Source organism: Chlamydotis macqueenii, chromosome 2 (genome assembly GCF_036417535.1).
Source record: "Chlamydotis macqueenii isolate bChlMac1 chromosome 2, bChlMac1.mat, whole genome shotgun sequence".
NCBI classification, from domain to species: domain Eukaryota; kingdom Metazoa; phylum Chordata; class Aves; order Otidiformes; family Otididae; genus Chlamydotis; species Chlamydotis macqueenii.
In genome coordinates this window covers 112,933,251-112,955,863 of record NC_141557.1, presented here as the reverse complement: position 1 = coordinate 112,955,863, position 22,613 = coordinate 112,933,251, and the positions used below count along the sequence as shown (strand labels likewise).

The following is a 22,613-nucleotide window of genomic DNA, read 5'->3' as shown; positions in this document are numbered from 1 at the left end:
TTATTTGGAATGTAGCTGGGTACTTTGATATGCCTGGAGATGCCCTTAAATAGTAGCAAATTGTAGTCTGTGCTTTTATGTTGAAGTAGAGAACTTATTTGTAGCAAGTGATAAAAGTTCTTTAGTGTGTTTTTTTCCCTGACTTTCTGTTGTCAGACAGGAGAACAAGTAAGTTGAATCTGTTCCTAGTATGAACTCTGACGGTTGATGGGAGAAGAGAGGCATGGGGGTGGAGTCAGCTCTTCATTGTCGTTCTTCATCTTCTGCTGCATGGCTTGAGTGTAAGGTGGTGGAGAGGTGAAAATAATATAATGAAAGAATCTGTACGAATTCATTATATTTGTAGTTTGTTTAGCTTATTACCGATTTGTGAGCTTCTGAAGTGTTGACAGGTCAAACTTGGATCCCTGGATAAAAGCAGAGCCTTGTGGATGTTGTTGCCACCAGGGAAAACAGCACTGCATCTTCCAGTTAACCTGCTTAACTGGAAGAGCTCTGATGCTTCGGATATACTGTGTCAATTTTGGTAACTCAACTACTGTCAAATCTACGTTTTTACACCTAGCTTCTATTAATAGATGTCAGAATATAGATCCAGTTAAGACTCCAGAGTTTTATGTTGACTGTGACTCAGTTTGCTAGTATGTGCTTTAATGCTGGCAATACTATGTGGACTTTCCTATAGTGATGATAAGGAGTTTGCAGGTATCAAATATGCAGTTGATAGTATCTTTAACTGTATTCCTTCATCTTTTTTAATCAGTCTAAGGATTTGCCCTGTTTCAGTTAATTGTGATTTGGAGCTAAGCTACAGTCATTTTGAGAATGAACTTGTTGGGATTCTTGTGTAAAGTTTTAAACTATGTGTTTGCATCTCAGATCTTAAGAATGTCCTTTAAAGTGACAATTTTTTAGAAATCTTCTGACACTTTTGGGCATACCTTTGCATATTCTTTTAAAGGCAGCTCTTTATGGTATAGTCATCAGAACTATGTTGTCTTTTTTTTTTCTAGCGAGCCCTAGTTACAGATACTGTTCTTTTAAACTAATACCAAATAAAAAAGAAAATGCTGCTTCTGAAGACATCAACTGGTTAGTTAACTTTGTATGTGTTTGGTCACTATATCAAACACTGCTGGCTGGACTTTATTTCATATCTCTCATCTTGAGTTGGTTCTTGGTCTCTTTTTTGTAGAATTTAAGTATCCTGACACTTTCTATAAGAGTGTAAGTATTTTACACCAGTTCTTAGTGCGATGATTCACACTATAAGCATCATTCTTGGCCCAAGGTGCTGTTTATGTATCAAATCCATTGTAGTCTCTGTGGATATGTTTTTAAGAAAGAAATGCTTAGATGTAGATATAATTGATCTGCATTTAAAATATCTTCTAAGATGAACATCCCATTCCCCTCCCTGCAGTTCCTGGCTGAAGAGGGAGACTTGTCAAGCTCTAGGCCTGGTACACTTAAAATCATGATTTTACGATCAGACTACATTTAAAAAAAATAATTTTTTCTAAAACTTTTTAAATCTAAAAACCCTCTTTCCTCTGATTAAAGTTGTGAATTGATGTTATTTATAACTGCTTTCACTTTTCCTGAGCAAAGGTGTTAGCTAACTGTGTGTATCTGCGTGATAATATATGAATAACTGATACACAGACACTTGAAATTTAATGACTGATATTCTGTACATATAGACTTAAAATGCTGGAGTTCCTTTAGATTCAAGAAACACTTTTTTTTTCTTTAATCTGTGCAAAGAAAAGTCTCAGCAATGTCCTTGGCTTCTCTTATTGTTTTATCCTCTTTAGCTGTACTTTCTTTTGCTTCTGTTTTTACTCTTCTTTCCCATCAGTTTGTAGCCCCTGTGGACTAAAGGCGGGCATGGAATAACCTTTAAATCAATTTTGTAACCATTTTGCTTTTTGTAAAGGTCATAAGCTAGCTTCTGTATGCTACAAAGTTTCTAAATCTATATGTGAAGTAGTATGAGAACGGTAAGAAAAGAAGATTGGGGGTGGGCTGATACAAAGGAAGGCGTGTTACTGTTTCAGGAAGGTGTGGGAGAAGAGTGCTGACAACAGAGCAGGCAGAAAAGACACACTGAGGACTATATAATTTGAATTTACATGCTGCAGGAAGGAAATTTATAAATCTGAGGTGCAGGAGTTGTGTTTATTTTTCCTGTTTTCTCTTATGCAACTATAATAAAAACAGAGTAAGAAAAAGGACAAAGTTGCAACTGTCTGTGACTAAATTTGTTTGGTTCTTTGGGGCTTCCATGCACTTGATTTAATATGAAACTGGGAAATCAGGTAAACGGTCTTTTTTTCTGGTGAGCCATGAGGAGGCGGAAGCCTAAGTTCTGTGTAAAGCGTGTGCCACAACATAATGCAGTGCAAAATATCAGGTAGTAGAAGTTCTACAGTCCTAAAAAGAGCTAAGACTGAAGGTTGTGTTAGGTAGTCACGTTCTAGGGTGTGCAATGATCAGATGCTGGTGAATACCATAGGTGTGCTAAGTAAAGCCGAAGGCAGTGTAAGTAACTAGCTATTAACTTGAGCTTAGTGTCTCATTAATGATATTAAGCAGTGGGAAGTAGTATTCAATGAGTGTACTTCTACAACAATTTTGGAATAAAACCAGATTTATTATTCTTCTGTGTTTCTTACTGAATCCCCAGAGTTTATGTGCTTCCAGTTTTTGGAGAGTGGGGAGGGAGGTGTGTAACAGGTGAATGGATGAGAGACATCTTAACTGGAAACTGCCTATGCTTTTGATTCAAAAAGTAGTAAATTTTTGTGAAAATGCTTTTTGGTGCTCCTTCTGCTCTGACAATAACTTACAAAGAGTCTTTTAGTGTTTTATGTAGACACTTAAGTAACTCAGTTGTTCAAGTACTTAGTCAATTATTTGAGTAGTTGATTTTTAAAACTTCGGACTTTTGATGGTCTTAATCTTCAAAGATGTCTAATGTTTCACTTGTTCAGCTGTTTGACTTCAAATTAACTGACAACAGTAAACATTACATATGACAAACTTGTTTTATCTGGTCTCAAGAGGTTTCCATTTTTGTTGCACCAAAAATACACAAGTACAGAGCTTGATTCACCTGTTTTTCCTACGTGTATTTCATATTCAGCTAGATGAATTAGTGTTCATCTGTCTTGCATAGGAAAAGGTGAGATGATCTCATCCTCTTTGGGATTTGAAGTTCTAAATCACTGTTGTCACTAGACTTTTTTTTTCTTCCCCCTCTGCTTAACTTGTAGAAAGCACTTCTGAAGACCTTGTGGGTATATATTTGGTAAATAAATTTTTAAAAATAAATAAAAAATAAAACTCGAAATACCTTTACTTCACATGTTCTTATCTATCAACATAACTGTCGAAAATCACTTTTGCTGAAACCGTGTTAGCTATGCTCTTAGAATCGGAGTGATAAAATGCTAGAGGAACTTGGTATCTGGGAAGCTTACTCATTTGCTAATGAAGCTCACACATAGAGTGAAGTTTGAACACTTGCAGAGTGTCAAGTTCAGAATGTTTTAAGTTGTCTGGAGGTAGTTCAAAGTAAGGGGAAATGTCATCATTGATTAAATCTCCCTGGACATGTTTCTACCATTCTTTCGATCCAAATGCAGGGTCCTGTGCTTGAGTTGGGGCAATCACCAGTATCAGTACAGGCTGGATGTTGAATGGGTTGAGAGCAGCCCTGTGGAGAAGGACTTGGGGATATTCTCAGAGAGTATGTCTCTCTTCTGACAGAGAGAGACTTTTTACCAAGGCCTGTAGTGACAAGGATCAATGGTTTTAAACTGAAAGAGGGTAGATTTAGATTGGACATAAGAAGGAAATTTTTTACTGTGAGGATATGACACTGGAAGAGATTGTCCAGAGAGATTGTGGATACCCCATCCCTGGAAGTATTCAAGGTCAGGTTGGATGGGGCTTTAAGCAACCTGATCTAGTTGAAGGTGTTCTTGTCCATGGCCATGGGAGTTGGAATTTGGTGATCTTCAAATGTCCCTTCCAACCCAAATGATTCTGTGGGTAGATCTAATAAGGCTTCTAGCTGACCTAGAAATATAATTCTGTGTCTTCAACTTACCCTAGCCAAACTTTATGTGCAAAACTGATTATGATTGCAGGTTAATATTGCCTGCTCGTCACTAAGAATTCTGAAATATATAGATTGATGTGAAATTAATGATAAAATAAGTAACTGGTATGTTAATCACAGGTAAAATGCAACTGTAAGTTGGCTTTGGAAATGCAGTAACCTGATGGATTCTTATTTTGGGTTTCACCTCTTAGGAGACTTTAAATATTATGTAGGCCTCTAGAGAGTTAACAGTAGAGAAGGCTGTCAAAATGTTAGCGTTTGATTCACAGTGTATGGTAGGTTTTATACCGGAATAACAGTTAACTTCGCGAATTCTTCTGCTTATAAAACTAGAGGCTGTAGGAACGTAATTATTTATTTTTTTCCTATAAAAAGTTTTAATCAAGAATGTTAATAGAAACTTGATGATAAGACACATTTTAACAAGAGTAATGAAAAAAAACCACTCAAAACTGTGTAGTAGATTATAAATGCTCTTATCAAGAAAAATATTTATAAACTATCTTTTTCTCTGGCAACTGTGGAGTGTTTTAATTTTTTCAGAGTAGTGGGAAGGAAGAGGGAAACACCTGGAATTTGTTTGTTGGACAAATTGAAAATCAACCTGTTAGTCTGTAAATCTTTGACTTTGAGGGCAATGATAGTTTCAGGAGCCACTCATTGAGAACTTAAATATTTAGAAGCACTATGAGCAGATGGTATTGGTAGCCTCACAGTTGCTGCTAGCAGAATTCCATAAGACGTACTTTAGTACTACATAAAAATAAAAAGCCTTTTTAGGTGTCTTACCAAAGAATACTGAGATGTTTGTCTTGATACAGGATGTTTATTTTGAATTTGAGAGATCCCAAAACATGTAATTAAAAACTTCTTTTTTTTTTTTTTTTTTTTTGTGGATGTTGCTTGGTGCTATTTATTGAAACTCCTTTGTCATCAAGAAGTTGCAGTTCCAAATGGAGATACAGAGAAACTTAACTTCTCTGAGAACAAAATTTAGAGAATGGTTGAAAACTATTGTCTTCCCCTAATTTATCCACTCATTGAAGCAGCAATAAAGGCAGAAGGATGACAAGACAATATTGATTGAACTGTATGTACTGTGCAGACAACACCCAGTTATAGCTCATTTAAAACAAATGCAAATAATACCATCTTTTAGCTTTCTCAGTAGTCTGTTGAAGTATACACCTGAATTAACAGTGGTTGAACAAGAGCTGAAACTTGATCTCTGTGAAGAAGAAAAGTGATTTGCAGCTCTTGTTATCCATAGTGTTTTGCTCTGCTGAAACAATTGGATCTCCTGTAGTGTAATCTTTAGCCAGGTTTCTTCTTGGGCTTTTCACTGTTGATGGATATCCAAACATCATCAGCAGAATATAACATGCTGTGGTGCATCTTTAGTGATAGCAGTCTAGAAACTGTCTAGACGAGCAGCAGTTGTTTGATCCGGTTAGCTACCTATGTTGCTAGGGGAGAACCAGCACAGGATCAGTACCAGCTTCTGGAGCACAGGTCAAAGTCTATTCTGATACTCAAAGTCTTGTTAAGGATTGGCTTTAACTAGCTGAGAGATTGCCACTCCCTGTCAATATTTATACAATACAAACTGTCATGGGGACAGCAGCTACGATCTCTTTATTAATAGGTCCTAATTTAAATCCATCTGCTGACTTCTTTATTTCATGTTTCCCTCTTAAATTTCTTATATGGATTCATTTTTCTGCTTCTTTATAGAATCGAGAAATATGTGAAAGTTTTTTTGGGTGGTTTTTTTTTTTTTTTTTTTCAGTTGTACAGTCTGAGATGATGCAAAGACCTGGTACTTGGAAACCTTTGTAGAAAACACTACACAAACTAAGGCTTTGTTTTGGACTGTAGGTTGGAGCTACCTAAATGTGTTTCTAGCTTGTGTATGTCTGGACTACAGAACTTACAACTGATCTGGAAACACAAGTGGTATACATATTTTTTTTTTTCCTACAGATCTTTGAGTCATAGTAATAACTTTAAAAAGTTAACTAAGATATCATTGAATTCTAATAGTTATGCAAATATTGAGTATTTATGTCTTTATCTTTTTTCTCTTAAAAGTTGCAGATTATTCAGATGCTGCTGCTTTGCATTCAGATATATTAAATTCTAAGCTATTGATATATTCAGAGGAAAACTGATACCTTCTGATAAAGTCTATTGATGTTAGATTTCCACATATAAAATGCATTAATAGAAGGTGGCTCTCTTCCCATGTACTCACTGACTGCTATGAAAATATTATTTCTATGCAGGCTGGGCTTCTTTTTTAGGAATAAGTAATGGCAAAAAAAATGCACTGACTACACAAAATTAAGTATGTAATGCACTTTCCGAAGAAGAGGCCAGAAGCTTCTCCTGACATCTGGAGATTTTAGCTAGGAAATTTTTCCCTGTTTTGTGGTTAGGGAAGTTACATTTTTCAACAGATGTTTAATAGGGCTTGTATTATAGCAATAATGGTTATTTCAAATGGGAAAACATGAAGGAAAGATGGTCAGGACGTTCATCTCATACTGACCACTGATAGATGATACTATGCTTACTATTCCAAGAAAACGGAGATCTTGAGATGAAAGCAGGTTATTTATATGTTCATATTTTAATTAAAAGCTTCTAGAGAAAACTAAAAAAAATGTTTCTTCTCTAAATTAGTTACTTTGGAAGATGGTTGGGAAGTTTGCCTTTTTAATATTTAATACCGTGCACATAGTGAAAGTAGTATTTTGTTGAGTACGAGTGATCATTATTTCACAGAATGATTGAGACCAAAAGTGACCTCTGTGAGTCCTCTTATCTAACTCCCCTGCTCTGGCAGGGCCACCTGCAGCAGGTTGACCAGAATGGCTTTTGAATATCTCAAACAAGGTAGACTCCACAACCTCTCTGGGCAACCTGTAATTTTCCACTTCTCAGCAGTATGTTTACTTGATTAATGTTTCATAGCAGAGAATAAAATTCACGGAAACTAAACAGAAAAGTCATCAGTACTGATTTTGCATTTATTTGCAGAGTTCTCTAAGTGTTTTGGCCTTCTTAACTTGGTCAGTAGAGCTCTTTGTAGCTCAAATAATTTTCTTCTGAAAGATATCTAGCACAGAAGACCAGAAGGAACTTTCTGCAGGGAGGCAATTGGAAATTTGGAGATCTTAGGCATAAGGGTTTGTATCTGAGGGGAAAGTTGCTGTGAATTGTTAAGCTCTTTAAATTTAAACTTGTAACTACAGGTGAAACAAATTAGATGTAGAAATTTTTTGTTGGTAGGGAGGAAGAAAGAGTTAATGTCCAATTTACATTCCAGTAGTGCCGCTTCAGTTTTTCGTTATTCTTTTAGCATTTTTTTCTATATCTGTACGTCTACGTCATTCTTCTTCTGACAAGAGTAAGACTTTCTTGGTGGCATGGGAATGTGGAAGACTCTTTGATATTAATGGAACAGGAACCTGTCTCTGGGGGATAGGTGAAGAGGGAGGAGAGATTGCCTGTGGTAGAAGCTGAAGTGCAAGGTGTCAGTAGAACAAGCAATTCCTGAAGTATGGATGACAGAGTCCAGCATGTTTATTCCACCGTTGAGATCTAAGAGCATCTTTGACTACAAGTGTGGAGTGACTCTGTGTTAAGGTACTTAGGAGGGAAGTAAATCTCTCCAGCCAGGAGACAATAGGGTAGAAGTGGGTGAGGAAGATTCTTCAGGGAGGAGGGAGACTGGATGTAGGACAATGAGTTTGTGCTGGTTATGCTTGCTCCATGCCTTTTCACAGATGCTAGGTTGCGCAGAACAGTACCAGGCAGGACATGAAGCTGTAGTTGAAAATAGAGGTAATACTGGTGCCTCACAACTTTGTCTTGATATTATGCACTACTGACAGCGTTAGAGGTGGAAACACAGGATTTTCTCATGAGCCCTTCCTTGTTATGAAATCTTATTATACCAATATGTTATTCTATTAATCTCTTCTTAGAAAGTAGCTTTGGTTGTAAGCACATGAAGAATCTTGTCAGTATTAAACTGAGAGAACTTGCTCTCCCCTTGCAAAGCGGAAAGGTTCTTCTGCCACTTCAATCTACCTAGCAGTTTGTTTATTGCTGTAATGTATCTTCTGTGAGCTGCTGTCCTTCTCCTTAAACTCCTGTTACTGGTAAGTTAATGGGCAATTAAATGAACAATTGCCAACATACCAATGATTTGGTTTGTGGTGATCTTGGGACCATTCAAACCTGCTATTACATACTATGTATCCTCTTTTGTAGGAGTACAAGGCCAAAAATGGTGCTAGCCAAATGGTAGACTTATTAGGACTTGAAGTTTTTTCTCTGCTAACATTGGCAACAATAGTCATGGCTTTTGAAACAGGGGCTATTGTTGCCAACACTACCAGAGCAAAGGCAGTGATGGAAATGACAAAATGCCCATGAAGGGCTATGGAGTGAAAGCTGGTGTAGTTGTGTATTTGTTTTGTTGGGTGAGTTTGTTTGGGTTTTTTTTTGTTTTTGTTTGTTTGTTTTTACACTGAAATTGGAATTGGAGATGTCATTAAGAAGCTAGGCTCTCTCTGTAGAGAATAGATTAGTGTGCTTCCTGGAAGAGCTTTTGTCTTCTGTCTTTTACTAAAATGCTTGTGGCAATTTACAGCCTTTCTCCTATTCCACAAACTGTTTGTGCATACGGTTTCTGAATGTAGCATGACCTTAAAGTGTTTGGAGATACTGTTGGCTTGTAAAAGCAGATGATTGAAGAGATCTTCAGAACTAGTCACACTGTGGTTCTTAACCAAGCTGTGAAGACTCTTGTTAGGAAGACCATGTTCAGGAGAATTCTGGGTTATTTGTCTAAAGAATAGAGTTGTAACACAAAGAAGATACTGTATTAAGCAATGTGCATGCTCAGAGCTGTTCATTGATTCCACTTGGCAGATTGGATTGAAGTAAGGAAAGGACTAAAAGTCTCTTTTGCTTTTAATTCTTGATGAGTGCAAGGTCAGAGGAGTCTTGAAGTTTTCTTGTACTGTTTCTTTTCTGTCCTAAAATGCCCTCAGGTTCTCATAACAAAGCTTTTATCCTTCTTAATGTGATGTATACATATACTATTTTCATCAGCAGTTTGGACTTGAAGTGTAATCAAAGACGCCATTTGAAGGAAAAAATGGAATATTATGATGCTGATACTGCTGGAGTTGCTTTGATTCTGGGACTGCAACTGTAAATGACTTATGTAACTTTATGCCTTCTGTACAGTATGATTGATTTTTGGCTCTCGGGGAAGAGTTGGGATGGCTGCATTGTTCTTGACCTTACCTTTTCGTTTGGTCATGACAGCCTCCTTTGGAGCTCCCAGTAAAGAAGGGAGTCAAGTCAATTTCACCTTCATATAAAGAATAGTTTCTATCATAGTTCTTGATAAGTGTAAGGGAAGGAAGGGTCTGAGAACCACAAATTCTCAGGGAAAGAAAAAAAGGAATTTCTTGATATATCCTTTTTCATTGCTGTTCAACAAACTCATAGTCGTGGTCAGGAATAATAGAAAAGATTGATTAAAACCATGTATTTGAAGGTTGGGAAGTTTCTTCCCAAGTTTTTGATGCCCTGGGAGTAGAAACTTAATTTTTCAGTTTAAGACTCAATGTGAATAGGCAGCTGAAAATTTTCCTTCAAATCAGGTTGTCTTGTGAGAGGTAGACCAACTGTACCAAAACAGGACATGTTTCATTTTCTTTGTCTTGTGCGTTTTGACATTGGCAAACTTACGTTCCGGTGGTGTTGCAATATTTACATTTTGTGGGATGAAATAACAATATCCAACAAAGGTGTATTTTAGAAACAAATTGATGAAATGGTAAGCTTTCTTTTGCAAGAGGAATTATCAGTCAAGTCTTTACATTTAATAAAAAAAAATCTTACTAAGTGATGGGTTAGTGGAAAAAATGAAATATGGCTATGAACTATTGAAGAATTACTTTCAGAAGTAATCTGGTGTTTTAACAAAATATATTTACTTTCTCAGAGGAGTTGGAATCAACATATGAGACCCCACCTGGAGTACTGTGTCCAGTTCTGGAGCCCCCAACACAAGAAGGACATGGACTAGTTGGAGAAGATCCAGAGGAGGGCCACGAAGATGATAAAAGGGCTGGAGCACCTCTCTTATGAGGACAGGCTGAGAGAGTTGGGGCTGTTCAGCCTGGAGAAGAGGAGGCTCTGGGGAGACCTTATAGCGGTCTTCTAGTACCTCAAGGGGGCCTACAAGAAAGATGGGGAGAGGCTGTTCAGTAGGGCCTGTTGCGATAGGACGAGAGGTAATGGTTTTAAAATAGAGGGGGGAAGATTTAGATTAGAAATTAGGAAAAAATTTTTTACGATGAGAGTTATAGAACACTGGCACAGGTTGCCCAGAGAGGTGGTGGAGGCCCCATCCCTGGAAACGTTCAAGGCCAGGCTGGATGAGGCTCTGAGCAACCTGATCTAGTCAGGGATGTCCCTGCTCCTTGCAGGGGGGTTGGACTAGATGACCTTTGAAGGTCCCTTTCAACCCTAACCATTCTATGATTCTATAACTGTTTTCATAACAATGGAAAAAGTCACTTTTTAAAATCATGTAATTTGCAACTTTGAGCTAAAGCTCATACTTAAGGTTAGACAATCTTCTATAGATATTACTTGCCTTGGAATTGCATCATGATAAACAAATGGTATGTAGTGCAGCTTATCCCTGCTAGAGCTACAGAAATGAGCTGTTCTATTGGTTAAGCTGCCTTTCTTCATCTAGAGGGAAGTGGAAGCAATATTAAGCAAAAGATCTCATGCTTAAATTGAGCAAGGTACCTGTGTTTTCAACTCTGCAAAACACAAGCGTCTCTTAATTTTTTAATACAGAAGGGGGATGTCTGTTACCAAGATCTCATGTTCTTCACTGTTCATATCAGTTACTTTCTGTTTCACTTCTACTACAGGTGAAGTGAAGTAATCAAGTTCTGATAGGGAGGGTAGGAGTGACTAATGGGGCAGATGATGAAAGAAGTAATTTTTTCAGTAATCCCAATCCTGTCTATTCATAGGCTCTGTGCTCAATTCTTAAACTAATGCAGTGGATATTTGCCTACCATAAATAACTTCATTCTTAAGAGTTTTAAAAAATAACTTTATCCATTTGACTTCAAGATTGTGGAAAGTCAATAATTCCATTTAAATACTTTCTGTTGTTTAAGTACCAATCAAGTCTCAACTGAAAAGACAGAGAATTTGTAATCAAAGTTGGCATGCAATGTTATCCTCTTTTCTCCTCCTACTCAGTAAATGAAATATCAAGCAATAGGGACCATCAGTGCAGTATCACACTGCGGTATTGTCCTTTTGTACATTTTGATATTCCTAACTGCAGAACACAAAATGGATTTCACTTACGGGGTGGTGGGTAGGGTACAAGAACCCCGAAAAAGAAGCTCTTTGTGCGGAAGGAAGTCTCGTCTATCTATAAGATACAAATATGAGGTCTGGAAAATTGGCAGAAAAATTGGCAAGATTATAATTAAAGATGATTTTGAGGTTGGAATTGTTTGGCCTATGGTGACTTAAGTCAGGGCTTCCTGATTTCTTCAGGCTTTTTGTGAGACGGTTTTGAATTTGTATTTCCTGCATCTAAAATAAGGAAGTGCTTCTCCCCCTGCCGATTTGTGGGTTTAATGGTGTGGAGGCAAGCTACTGTTTGTACTCTTTTTAAGAGGTGCAGAAATTTCCCTGATAGTACCATGGTATATCTGAAAACCAGACCTCAATCTTCAAGCACACATGTGGCAAATATCAATGACTATGTAACTCCGCAAGACAACTTCTTAAACTAAGTTGAAAGGAAGCTGTGAGTCTGTTTATAACATACCAATGAAGTTGCAATGTTAAACTGTGCTATTTTAATATAAGCCATTGCTTTCAGATTCTCAAGTATTTTAAGTTAGAGCTGTATTTTCTTTAGATACAGATGTTTCCACAGATAAATAGGGGAAACTAATTTATCTGAACATAGACTTATGACTGCAATATACTGTTTTTAAGTAAACTAGTTTATCTGTGTGTTAGTGTACATTAGTATAAGAGCCTAAAATTACTTTTCTTCAATATAATAAGTAAATTTTTACAATGCCTTAACTTTTTTAGTAGTGTGGAAACTTTAATGTTTGTAATGTTCATCAGTCTCTAACTTTGCACAGACTGTGTGGTAGGGATTTATTGTATTTTCAAGGGGGGGAAATTGGAGACAAACTACGAAGAGCTTAATGAAATTTGATGCTTTTTATGGGAAAAAGTTCAACGCTGCCTGACTTTGAGGTCTGTTGTGCATGTATACGGAGCTTTAAAAATGAAAATGTGTGCATTTTAAACTTCAGTTAAACTTATAAACCAGTAAGTGTCCAATGCTCAGCTGATAATGCTCAACTGTATAACAGGAGACTGTTCCTGTTTGCCATAGTTTCCAGTAGTGTAATCACTGGAGGAAAGGGGGAAAGATCACTAAAATGTTCAATTGAGCTAAATAGTTTGAGAGTTGTAATAAATAAAGTTCATTAGTTTCTCTGAAATAACTGTCCTTCTTGTTAGCCTTGCATATTGAGTAGGTAGTATTTTTCTACCTTAACAAATTCATCTGCAACTTTTGCTTGGCTTTTACTTCACTTCTGAAGGTGTATGTCACAGGTTTCCAGGAAAGCCTTTCTGTGAAAAGCTTCATTAATCATTTGAGATCATCATTAAATAAATGAATTGACTAGAAAGAAAATATTTGTTTGGTACACTCATGGGACTTTTAAAAAATACATGTACACACACACCTATATGATGAAAAATATGAAGTCCTGATGTGCATTTTCCTTTAAAATAAAAAACCCTGCAAATTCATTTGAAGTACTCTAAGCTTCAGAATAATTGATAGGAGTTTTTGTTTTCAATACTGTATAATTACAATTTCCTACTCTAGATTTTGCTAGAAGGGACTATGATGAGAATATTTCTGTATCCTGTGTGATGACACCAAAATGGCACAAGGAATTATCTGCGTAAAGTTTGCTAATATGTAGTCAAACTAGAGTTAATTTGGGTGAGACATCAAATATACTATTTGAAAAAAAAATCTCAAAAGATCTGTTGTTGGTCAACGATTTTTACTCAGACTGGCAGCCTGTCACGCTGTTCAACATTTTCATAAAGTATCTGGATGATGAGTTTGAAAGCACCCTCACGAAGTCTGATGACACTAAACTGGGTGGTGAGGTGGAGACTTCAGAAGGGAGAGCCATCTTTGATCTAAACAGGCTGGAAGAGTGGGCAGGTAAGAACAGTATGAAGTTTAACAAATACAAGTGCAAAGTCTTGTACCTGGGATGACATAACCAAACAGCCTGGTACAGACTTGGGTCTGAGCCTTGCTGACCTGGGAGTGTCCTGGTGGACAGCAAGCTGAACGTGAGGCAGCAGAGCACCGCTGCAGCAACAAAGGCAAATCAGATCCTGGGCTGCAACTGCAGGGGTGTTACTAGCAGAGATGGAGATGTGATCATCCCACTCAGTGCTGGTCAGGCCAAGCCTGGAGTGCGATGTCCAGTTCTGGTTCCCACAAATCAAGAAAGATGCAGATAGACTGGAGGAGATCCAGAGGTGGGTCACAAAGATGATCAAAGCGGCTAGAGAACCTGCCTTATGAGGAAAGGATTCTCTTTGGAGAAGTTTCAGGGGAACCTCATCACACTATTTCAGTACTTAAATGGCAGCTACAAAGAGGAGGGAGGCTATCTTTTTGCAAGGAATAACATGGAGAAGACAAGGGACAAGGAGTACAAGTTGCATTGGGAGGGGTTTCTTATCTATACAAGGAAGGAGTTTTTACAGTGAGAACAATAAATCACTGGAACAACCTCCCCAGAGACATCAGAGAGTCCCCATTGCTGGAAGCTTTCAGGGTACGATTGGACAGGGTGCTAGATAATCTCATCTAGTCTCCCTTTCTCATGAAAGGTTGGACCGGATGACCTTTTGAGGTCTCTTCTAATCCGGGCTGTTCTAAGATTCTGTGATTCTCAAGCTTTTGAAAAAATACCTGCACAGTGTTTCACTAGTCTTTTTCTTGCTTTGGTTTCAAAGCATCAGTGATGTTCTTTAATCAGTGCAACTATCCGTTTACAGCAGTGCTAGTTAAGGACATAGTAATTAAATATACTGTATGTACAAATTACTTTCTCAGCCGTAGCTATTGAGGCCCCCCTTTTCTGAGGTGACATTATACGGGATAAGGTATCTGTGCTGAGCAGCGCAACAATCACGTCAGTTGTCTTCAACTGACAGATCTGGTCAGAATGGGGCAGAGGGGAACAAACCACAAAACACCAGGCTTAAGGACAAAAATCTTTAAATCTAGTTACGTAAAAAGATGGAGGAAATTCAACCACAGAATGCATACACAACAAATCTGGTTTCTAAATGGACAAAAAGATAAACTGCTGTTAGATAATTTCTTAAATATTTTTCATGCTACATGGCAACTGTAAATTGCAATTGTATCTAGTGTTAAAAAGAAAAACTATAGGAAAAGCAGCTCCTGTAGAGGTGTGGTTTTTGTGTTGGTGGGTTCCCCCCCCCCCCCCCCCCCCCCGTTTGTGACATTTAATACCTTTCAGGTGAGGATGAACTCTATCTGGAAAGAGGGAAAAAAACCTATTCCTGAGATTGAAACCAGCAAGGTCAAAGTATCCATTTAGGTTGGGGAAAGATCTCTGCTAGGCTAAGAGAAACTTGCAAAATGATCAGGAGCTAGTAGGAGTTCTTACACACTCAGTAGATTTTGTCTCATGATGGCTTCAGGTGAGAAATTGCTCAATTAGTACATAACTGTCCATTTTAAGTATTAGCATAGATATAAGCATAGAATTCTATTAGCATAGAATAAAGTTTTCAGTAATTGGAATGTGTTTCCAAAATGACTGTTTACATGCATGTATTTATGTAGTTCTTCAGAAATTGCTTCTGTGGTCCAGCAGGGACTTCTGGAAAGTGAAGTACAGGAACTCTGACAAAAGTATAACTCTGAGTTTTTGAGATTGTACTACTGCTCTTTAATTGTGTTCTGGAATATCGCTTGTTGATATTTTGCAGTATTTAGAATTTGGGAACCTGCTTTACTACGTATTCTACAAACATGGAGTTACATGAATGCGAAGGAGCGGATACTACTTGACCTGACTGGACATGGCTTTTGAGCCACTGGTTAGACAGATGTATATATATATATATATATATACACAGACACACACAAGATATCACAATGTCACTTAGTTCGTGTAGATTTCCAAGAAAGTAGTACTTTTTTTTTTAATTGAATGGTGGAAAACTGATTTCATAAAACAAATGCTGGAGGAAAAAAAATCATGTAGAAGTTGGATGCAAGTCAAACATAGCCTTTCATTAGCTTTTGTTTTATTTTTTAGAAAGCATGTTTTCATCAGTTTTACTCTCTGCTTAATGAAAAACTAAATGACAGCTGCTCAAAATGGTATGTGGGATGGAGGAACAGAAATGTTAGTCTGCTCTGATTTATTTCATGGCAGGCTTTTATGGTGTGACAAAAATATTTTTCACCCTCATCTCCTGTAGAGATTAAGTTAATCAGCCCAAGTTCAGCCTTGCTCCCTTGTAAGGACAGGCAGGAGAGACTTTGACAAGATTCCATGATAGTGGCAGTAGTCCAGACAGCCCTGGCTCTCTTTCCTCTTGGGCTAAGATTTGTTTTCTCCCTTCTTCTAAATCTAAAAGAAAACCATGCCTTTGGAGGACATGCATCAGTCCACTGCATCCTGTTTGGGCAGGGGTGTATTTTCTCCAAGTTCTGAAGTGTTATATGGGGAGAATAGTATAGGGAAGAGCTGACTTACTCATTCATGTCAATGTAGCTATAAAACTCAGTGGAAGAGTTGTTTTTCAGCTATTTCTTAGCATTTTAGTATTTTTCATCCCTTTGATAGCAGTATATAAGTTTGGTGAAAATACCCAGTATTCTAGAAGTTGAATGCCACTGTTGTACAAAATTCTTCTGTCTTGTGCTTGACCAACTCTATTAGAAATGCGTGTCTCGTGCTTGACCAACTCTATTAGAAATGCGTGTCTCGTGCTTGAGCAACTCTATTGGACATGTTGGGGTGTTGTTTCTTGGTATATGAAGTCAACGGCTTTAGTTTTCCTCAAGCTTGAGTGTCAAGACTTGAAAGGAACATAGAAAAACTTATTTGCATGTCCCTAAACGAACTTGCAAACCTAATACATCACATGTTCTATGGGCCCCGTTGAAATTAAGTGTTGGATCCTACTGTAGAATTTATAGTAGTTCCTCTCTTCCTCTAGTCTTGAAATATTATACCTGAAAATCTCAGGTAAACTGACTTGTTTTCTTGCAGTGTTAGATATGATAAAATCCTTACTGGTTATCACATGAGAAACTTGCAATTAGAAAAAGCCACTCTAAGTTTCCATGGACAGCTTTGATTCTATTCTGTCATTTCAGTACTTGGATATGGAACCATGTTTTCATGTAAGTTTTTGGTTTTGTAGTTACAGCTTTTTTTTTTTTACACGCAGTCCAAATCATTCAAGATTTTGGTCATGACTGTACTATGATGTCAGAAAGGGTAAAAAGGGTGCTTAGAAGAGATTGATTTTAAATGCCCTGAAGTATTTCTTGACCTGAAAGTAGTCACTATTAGCGGCTGGAAAATTCACTTAAACATCCTGTATTAATTAAAAATTGTGTTGCTAATGGCGTTGTCTGTACATGTTATCATTTTTTTATTCAGGTGGAATTTGAAAAGCAGAGCATATCTCTATCACACCTTTTTTTTTTCTAAATTGATTAAAGGTGGTGGGTAAAAGAATATTGTTGTAGGTAAAGTTACAAATTTAATGTATTGGATTCTGAAATCTGGAAACATTTTATTAGCAGAAGTGCTTTGTTCTATATTAGCAGTGCAAATACCCCAAAAGTGTGAAAGACTTACTGGTTTGTTTCTGTTAGTAAAAAAATCTGTAAATTTTGAATAATCTTAGTACTTGGTGGTAGAAGTAACTTGTCTATATCTAAAATAATTATAATGGAATTTTTATTACCTTTTAAAAACATTACTTTAAAATCGTTCATGTGGCTATATTTATCATGGAAAAAGAATAAATATAGAAAAAGAGTGGTTTTCTGTATACATAAATCTTCTGTTATATTGAAAGTGAAGTTTTTCTTTTAATCAATATGTGAAAAAGTCATCCATGGGTTTTGCTAGGGTTTGCATTATGAAACTGCATAATGATGCACAAATTCTTTAGTGTTAAGTTCTTGTTTAGTTGCATATTTCAAATATGTTTGACATGCGATTGCTTGTGATGGAATGTTTATTGCAGAAATGTAGCTAGAGCTCTGACAGGAGATTGCACAATCAGAAGAGCTTCTCAGAGTATTCTCCCCCAGCCTGAATGTGGCTTGCATGGGACACTAAAGAAAGATCAGAAAGATGTATAGCTTTAGATTTACAAATTAAGGTGTTTTTAGTATAATTCTTTCATAACCTTCATTTTTGGACTTATGTCATGGCTATTCACCTCTAATTGAAAAAGTGTTTTGACTTGTTCTAGAGTTTTAGGGAAGAATTTCCATTTTAGGGGGTTAGGGGAGATTTTGTGCAGTATTTCCAGAATGCTGGAAAGATTATGATGTTCTCACTTTTTCTTGGAAAGTTGTTAAATTAATCGTCTGCCATCTGTTTAAGTACTTTTTTTTTGTCTTTCAGTTTGTCTAGCCTTTGTCTCCAGTCACGGTTCTTTTTTTGTGGGCTAGATGGTATTACTAGCAGTAGAGGTTTGTTTTTTTTCCTTTGATAGAGGGTTTTGGAGAGTCCTTTCTAAAGCATAGTCATTGAACTAATATAATCTCCAGAGACTGAGTTGTCAAGGCTAAAAGTAGAACTTGCCTTTTTATTGTTTAATAGCTCATTGTTTATAGTTAACACACAGTTTTCATTGCAACAAACATAATCCAGATCAGGTAATAACAGGTACCATATAGCTGATGGGGTATGGTTGTTTTATAGAAAAATTAGTTACCTTTCCAGTGACTTATTGTGTTGCTAACTCTGCTGATAATGTTTTTTGGTTTGTTTTATTTTTTTTCCATAGCAGAGATAAAGCTTTTCAGACAAAAGTATAGTGGGGCAGCTAGAGGCAGCAATTTAAGCTGTTGATGGGAGAACTTACTCTATTTCTATCATAATGTGTTAAAGTAAGAGATCTAAAGTTGCTTTGCTTGTTAAACAGCTTTTTTTTTTTTTTTTTTTTTTTTTTTTTAAAGATGTGTTATGTTTCTTCTTATGCACATATTAGTATCTTGCTAATTCCAGTCCTGTCCAACTGACTCAAGCTTACTGCTTCCTGAAGTCTGGCTTCATGGATACCTGCCTGGAAAAAATCTGAGAGGCAGACAGCAATTTCCCAGGCAACAGATGTGGAGAGAGTCCTGTTTCCTTTGCTAAATACCACTGTTTCTTAATGGCGTTGTGCAGTTGTTTTCCTTTCATTGAAGTCTTTACCTGATTCCTTGCAGGCTGCTGCCCAAAGAAGCCTTAGACTTTTGAGCTGGGACTGACACAGTTTGTCTTTATTCTTTCATATCTCTGATCTCTCTGTCTTTTATACCATTTTATTGAAGGGAAGTTATGTACCAGTATTTGTATCCATAATTTTAATTTTACCCATCTTTTGCTTTCTAGTGAGTGTTGCTTAGACTGTTGACTCCCACTGGTCTAAATTGGTAGTTATAAGTGTGTATATTTAAAATGAAAACGTTAGGACTTCTAAACCAGAAGTGGTAGATCTATATGTGCTGCGTGTGGAAGATTCTGTCCTCTCAGGATAACCAGGAAAGCTGTGGGGACCTCAAAGGACCTTTACTGATGTAATTTATAAGTGAGATATGGCGCTTTTTAAAATTTTTCTTAAATAGTTACTGTATTTTAGGTGGAGGAACCTCATATTTTTGGTGAATAGGATAACTTTGAGAACTTGAGAGGATGTGATGTCACTTTTTCCTCCCACCCATAAGGTATTTCTGTGGGTAGTGTTACCATGCTGTATATCAGGTTGGCTGCTGCTCATCTCCAGTTGCGGTTACAGTGGCTGGGAACTCTAGACCTATGAGGCACTTCCTAATGCTGAGTGCTGAAGTTGCTGTGGAATGCTGCTTCCGTGGTGATAAACATCAGTCAATTCTTTAACTACCAATACTCCTTCTTTTTAGACTACTTAAATGTATATACTTTAAGTGTACTCACGTTCAAAACATTTAATAGAGTTTTATTGAAAAGGGCAGTGTTAAGAAGCTATACTTATGCTTTATTTAATCCTAGTGTGAGACAAATATGGCTTTATAAATAATTTAAACCTAAAGTACGCCATCTATTTCCTTATTTTCTACACTTTAAAGTATCAAGAATCTGTGTAGTCTTCTAGATAATTACACAACTGTTTTATGTAAGGTATTCTATTCATGGCAGAATGTGCTGCATTTGGTATAGAAGCTTTGTAGTTTGTAAAACTTGCTGACAGAGCATATTAACCCATGCAAGTTAATCTTTTTTAAGGAAAACAAGCTGCAAATATCCAGAGATCTCAGTTGCTGTGAAATGAAATAATGTAATTTGACTTAATAGTAATCAGCTTTTACTGCTGCTTCATGTCTCCCTGAATTATTTTCAAACAATATCTATTGTACCTGTTTCTCCATAAATTTTACTGAAATATATTCTTGGTGACATTTTGGTCTATATTCTTCATCTTTCTTGAAGACACTGCTCTCTCTCGCATGTGATAGTTGTTCTTAAAGATGTAATATTAAATAGAATTCATTCTGATGCTGAAGTGAAACAATGAACCACTAATATACTAAATTGACATTTGGATGTAAAGACTTATTAGCTACAATAAAATATCCTAGTGTAGTGAAATTAGTGGTGTAATGTAGTCTTAGAAGTTTGTTTGGAGAGGAAGAAGAAACACACTGAAATACATTGTCCGAAATGCATCTTCAGACAATGTGAACTTTCTGTAATTTTAGGCATGAAGTAGTGCCTGCCTCACGGCTGGGGGGTTGGACTAGATGACCTTTAAAGGTCCCTTCCAACCCAAACCATTCTGTGATTCTATGAATAGGTGTCGTTCAGAACAGTTGTATGGATCCAAGTTTCCTGTGTCTGGTCAGTGGACAGAGGGGCTCTGGTGTGGAGGAAGGATGACTTGCCATCAGTTGTAGTGGAAGCCTGAGGCTTGTAGGTTCTCCAAATTGGGTGTGTACTGGATACTTGCAGTACTCCTGCGTGCTTACTGTGTATGAGTTGATTTCACAGATTTGCACTGCATTTTATTTTAGTTTATTTTAAAAGATGTTTCAGGTGGTAAGATTAATTGCAGCAGTGGAAAAAACGCAACACATGGAAGAGCTATGTGCCGATGAAAGAGCATTACTACTTTTATGTATACCTGTCTGTAGACTTGCACGCGAGGCTTCCTTCAGTGCGAATATGGATGTTAACAATATTGAGAGGTCTGTGGGCTCTGGTGTTAGTTACAGTGTGTATTTTGATGTGTGTGTGTATCTATATATTGAGATATCAATATTAATGCATAATTTACTGAGTCATATAGTAAGTGTATACTCTAGGAATTTTTCAGTAAAAATGTTGAACAGTTGATGTCTGAACAGAATGCAAGTACATTTACATCTATGTTTAATTACACAAGATGTGGTATAGGTGGAGTTTGCAACTACGCATGGAATAACACTTTTAAAAGGTAGAAATGAAAGCAATAGTCCGTACTACTTTCAATAATCCTGCCTTGAGGTTTCAAGATCTCCTCATTGAGATTTGACATCTTTACTGAATTAAATTCTTAGCTGTTTACTGAGTTAAAAAATTTTTCTTTGTGAAAGGCTATGTATTTAACCTAAATTTGCAGAAGTTCTTTATGAGTATTGCAAGATATTAAGTAGTAGCAGGCTCTGTAGAATTGTCTTATGCTGGCAACAAGAATGGGTGATGAATCAAGTGCCTTGTACTTACGCTCATATGTCAGTTTGTATACTTTGCCTAGTCTAACAATGTAATGAAAATTCTTAAGTGGAGTGTCTTAACTCTGTCTACACTGACTCATCCACTTCAAAGATTAAGTACTAAATTGCAGTTTTCTGTTCTCTGGACAGCAAAATAAATGAATGTGATTAACTTAAAACAAGGTAAAGGGATCTTTTGGGTACTTGATTAGAGATAGAGAAATGTAGCACTATTGGCTCTGGCCTGGAAGTTGGCTTTCAAACTATGTTCTTGCCTGAAACTAGTGAGTTGTATAGATCTATTTTAGATTTATGTTTCTCAGGTAAACTTATACTTGCTCATTTAATTAAAAAAAATAATTATTAATGTTGGGCACCAGAGTAAAGTCCTCTGTGTGTTTTTCCTTACCAATGAAGGGGCAGTAGGATATTCCCCAAAACAGTAAGTATCAAAGAAGGGTTCAAGGTTTACTCTTGATTCAGTCAGTAGCATTAGAAAAAGTCTGCCCTTGTCACAAAGGAGTAATGACTGCTGTGGACTTACTTGGAGGGCTGAAAAATGCGAGTCATGCAAAGCTAAGCCTTGTAATGTTGTCACTTGCCCCACTGGCAGGCAGTTAAAGGATATTTTTGATAGAATGATTCATTGCAGGAGCTACCTTTATGCAGGACAAAAGCATAGCTTGGTATTGTAGACAAAATGTAAGTGTTTAGATTGGAAGGGACCTCTTAAGATCATCTAGTCCAACACTTGCTCAAGCAAGGTCAGCTAGAGCAGATTGCCCAGGACCGCGTCCAGTCAGGTTTTGAATATCTCCACAGATCAAGACTCTGCAACCTGTATTTGACCACCTTTACAGTTAAAATAGTGTTCAGATAGAATCTCCTGTTTTTCAATTTGTGCCCATTGCCTCTTGTTTGGTCAGTAGACATCACTGAGAAGAGTTTGGCTCCATCTTCTTGATTCCCTCCTATTTTATACACGTGGGTAAGATTCCCCCTTCGAGCCTTCTCTTTCTCAGGCTGAACAGTCCCGGCTCCCTCAGCCTCATAGTGTGAGAGATGCTCCAGTCCCTTAATCATCTTTATGGCCCTTTGCTGGCCTTGCTCCAATATGTCCATCTCTCTCTTGTACTGGGGAGCCCACAACTGGACCCAGTACTCCAGATGTGGCCTCACCAGTGCTGAGTAGAAGAGAGGGTTCACCTCACTCGACCTGCTGGCAGTGCTCTGCCTAATGCAGCCCAAGATGCTGTTGGCTGCCATTGCTGTGAGGGCACATTGCTGGCTTATGGTCACTTTGTTGTCTACCAGGACCCAAGGTCCTTCTTGGAAGAG

The 22,613-nt window shown here is 37.2% G+C and overlaps 1 protein-coding gene across 3 annotated transcripts in view; it reads left to right on the top strand.

The window, feature by feature from the left end:
- ROCK1 (Rho associated coiled-coil containing protein kinase 1) overlaps positions 1-22,613 on the top strand; it is a 90,903-nt gene that overhangs the window by 1,739 nt on the left and 66,551 nt on the right. The window lies entirely within an intron of this gene.